We start from the raw sequence: 4,350 nt of genomic DNA, 5'->3' as shown, positions 1-4,350 counted from the left end.
AGAAATAGTTGATTGACTTTATTTCTTGTCAAAGAAAAAAAAAACAGATGCTCAGCATTTTATATCAATGATCAGGAAAAGCATTTCATGTTCTTATAAAAATCATCTTGAAATTTAGAGAATTGAAAAGATTTTTCTTGGAAGTGCTGTAGTGACAATTTTCAAAACATGTCTCTGTCACTTTTGTTGTAGTTGTTATGCAGCAGGTCAAACAGAGTGCTCGTTAGCAGTTCAGTGTTTGTCAAATGAATTTTCCTTGGGAAAAAATGTAGAAAAATAGACTAGAAGGACTATTTTAACTATTGGTCGTTATGCATCTTTTTCAGTGTTGTACTTTTCATGACAGAGTGAAGAAATTAACAAAATAATCTGCTAAAACACTCTGCCGTGACAAGAAGATGCTTGCATATGTCATGCCATTCGTTAATTCTTCCCTGATTTCATGTTTGTAATTCTCACCGAATGACATGCTTTTATTAAAGCATACAAAGAGTTTAACAATGTACTACTTCTGATAATTTTTCTGCAACAGTAGAGCAAGCTGTTTTGACTTTCCATCTCATATCTACAGAGCAATGCTGACTGTTGTGGGATGTCCGGTGTTGTCACAGTTGCATATTATTTAGTACTATATTTTGTATTAACATCTCCTATGTAGTTTTTAAAAAGTATGAAAATTAACATAGCTGGACAGCTCCCTATTGGCTACAAACACAAGAGCACTCAGAAATGTTAATTTGTTTCTTCTGTTGTTAATTGTAGTTTATGTACATCCCTTAGCTTGCATTCTGTTTACCTACCTAAATGTGTTTTAGCAAAACACTTATTTCGCATTATCTTATTATTTTTTAAGGTGCACTCAAAGCAAAGATTTAAAGTCGGCATGTACTCTGGGAATAATTGCTGTATTTATTTATTCATCTGTTGCCACCTCCCTGCTCTAGAATCTAGGTTTGGATCCTTTGCTTGCAAATACATAGACTTATATTTGCTGTGACTTCCTCATTTATTTTTCCTTATCAAAACTGCTAAGTTCTAAAGACAAAGGACTCATTTGAACTTTGCGATGTTAACAGGTGTAACTGATGTTGACAAGAAAGCCAGTGTCATTAAAGTTGTTCTAAAATACACTGATGAAATCAAAAGTTTTAAACCTTTCTAAATAACAATGAAATTCCACTGTGATTTTCTTGTTTCAAATGTCAGTCTGCCTGTATGTGTTTTAACAACGCACTCCAAATTATATACAACAGTTCAAGCTAAACACGTTCTTGGGCATGAGTTAACAACATACTGACTTGCCTGGGCCACAGTGAGTGAGGAGGAATTATCTTGGATAGCATATATAAAGTACAATATATTTAATTGATATAAGTAGCAAGATTGTTTTGTATGTCTCATTGTAAGTGAAGATCAGGTTTGCAACCACCTGAGGAACCTGAGCGTAAATCTATGGATCCCAGTGAGACCAATGAGTTCTGAGGAAATTCGCTGATGCAGTCATGAAAAATCATGGCAGTCAGGTGAAGTTTCTGGTGGTTGGATCTGATTTTCAAGAAGGGTAGACATGATGACCCAGGAAACTGCTGACTTGTTAGCCTTACCTCACTGCTGGGAAAGATCATGGAACAGATCCTCTTTGAAGGTATCCCAAGTCATGTGGAAGAGAGGGAAATTATATGAGATGACAAGTTTCACCAGAGTTGGGTGCTATCTGGCCAACCTAGTGGTGTTTTATGATGCTGTAACTGTGTCTGTGGACAAGGGAATAGCCAAAGATATCATTTGGACTTCAGTAAGGCCTTTGGAAAGGTTCCCCATAACATTCGTAATGTTATATGGTAATGGTGGAGAAGCACTAGGCAGGTTTGCCAAGAGAGCTGGTGGATACCCCGTCCTCAGAGACTTACAAGGACAGGCTGGAGGGGGGGTCTGAGCAACCTAATCTAGGTGCAGATGTCCCCGTTCATTGCAGGAGATTTGACCTTCCAATTCAAATGATGATTCTATGATTCTACCGTAAAATGTGTGATGATAATAAATACTGAAATACAGTTTCATTAAAAAAAAAAATTCCTCAGGTAGTAGAATTCATTACAGTGGAGATTCTAGTGTTTCATTTCAGAATTACAAAAGAAAAATCTTAAAAGCAGCTGTTCTTGAAGTCACTTATAGAAAGATATGTAGTTCTCACAGAAAACAGAAGTCTCAAAATTACAGCAGTACTTCAGCATCATTTCTCCTTCATGTCATCTTCAATTCTGCGAGATCTTTTCAGTTCTTAATGCTGCAACACTAATCCATCAAAATATTTTTTCAAAGAGTTTTGTACAGGCATAAGTAATATTTCCCAATAGAGAACAAGATTCAACATTTTTATGTTGGCTACATTTTTATACTTCATATCTATTTTGCTTTGCTATCTCATGGCATCACTAGAACAGAAAGCGATTGACATTGGAGTGATCCAGAATATTATATAGATAACTAAAGTCAAGTGATCAGCAGAAAACATCATAATACTCTTTTCCTTGCTATGGTAAACATGTAAAATATTCTAGCTTTTATATTTTTAATATTCATTGTGTATTTGTGTTTGCTTTTATTTGTCATTAGCTGTATGACTCTAGATCCTGGATATAGGAAAATCTGGAAAAAGAAAGTTTCTGTTTTAATAACCTCTAGACCATCTGGTTTTAGGACTAGTTCCCTAGATCTCTACTTAGCCAATGTTTGAAACAGAAGTCAAAATATGTGACTAATTCAAAAAACTTCTTTTCCACCATTGACTACTACAGAAGCCTCTGACCTTGTGGTTGGGGTTATGACCTTGTGATAAAAGTGGATGCCCACTGTTTCTACTGAGTGTTGGCTGGTATAGTAAAGAAAGAAAGACTTTAAAAGGAAAAAAAAGCAAGCATTTTAAAATAACAAATAATAATATTAATGACAAAGATATCAACAGGTTGTAAAATGAAGAAATATGTAAATGTGCAGCTTGGTTGTGAAGACCATTGCTGCAGATTTCATTTCTAGAAAAATGTAAAATGTACAGACTTGAGGAAGAAGAAAGAAAGATGTAAAAGAAATTGAAATTAAATTATTTTGGTCATTGCATTCAAATCTTGGTTGGAATTCTACCTTTATTCTAACCCAGAATGTTTGACTGGAATATCAGAAAAAGAAAGGAATGTATATCCCTTGCATCGGGAAGGTCTGAATTTTCTGTATTATTAGTGTTTGAATTTCCTACCTGATTCATATATACCTAATGAGTAAAGCCAAAGACTGATCTTTGGGTATGGTGAGCACTGGCCTTCAAGAATTTTAATAATAATTTATTCTTTGAAGTGGAATATTGAGGTTTTTATTACTATTATTATTATTGTTATCCTCAGCAGATGGTGACAGATTTTATTGACCAGCTTGTTCTCATTCACCTGGAATACACTGATGATCTTGAACAAGGTCTGAGCATTTTTGCCATAGTTTTTAACTGTTCTGTTGATGTTACTTTCATACAGTGAATAGAACCACAGCTGCACTTTTTCTGAAGTTACTGGATTTTCTGGTTCTGCATGGCTAGAGAAAAACATTCAAGGCAAACTTTTGATAGGCCAGTATCAAACTTTTCAAGTGAACTATCTTCTTTTCTCTACAGTGATTGTTTCCAAGTAAGGTATATACTTGGTTATGAAAACACTTCCCTAGAGATATTAGGCATACTAAAGATCAGGGTACATTTCTGTATTAAAAAACCTCTTGCATAAACTTCAAGTCAGTACAAGTTATTGCAATTATTACATGTTTTATTTTTTGTCACATTGTATTTCAATATTCACAACAAAGGAAATAAAAATATATTACTGAATGCAACTTAGTAGTAACTCAACTTTCAGCACCCAGGTAATAGTCATATTTCACAGCATTTTATCAGAGTCATCATACCTCCATATTGCAGTTGCTAATACATATAACTTGTGGGTTTTATGAATTTTAAATGTATATAAAAAATGAGCATTTTAATTGCTTCTCAGTCAGTAAAATTGCAGATGAAATAACAGATTGGCAGAAACTGATGGTGGAGATAATTCTTGAGTGAATAAAAGTAGTTACACATTTGAGTCTCATTATTTTGTTCTCTTGATCTCCAGGGAAAGACAAAGTGCAAAAGAACAAATCTCCTCCTTCAACTAAATCTTTCCACTTAAATCATTGCAAAGATAAGATTATCAGTGTCAAGTACAGTGATCTGCAGTATGAGAAAGAGTTGAATTTTCTACACAATCAATCACAAACAGCATGAAGCAGATTCTGTTAAGAAGAAGTTTAGTAATCAGAATGAAAAAA

The sequence above is a fragment of the Meleagris gallopavo genome, chromosome 3 (assembly GCF_000146605.3).
Source record: "Meleagris gallopavo isolate NT-WF06-2002-E0010 breed Aviagen turkey brand Nicholas breeding stock chromosome 3, Turkey_5.1, whole genome shotgun sequence".
Lineage (NCBI taxonomy): Eukaryota > Metazoa > Chordata > Aves > Galliformes > Phasianidae > Meleagris > Meleagris gallopavo.
Note: the sequence above shows the minus strand (reverse complement) of the source record.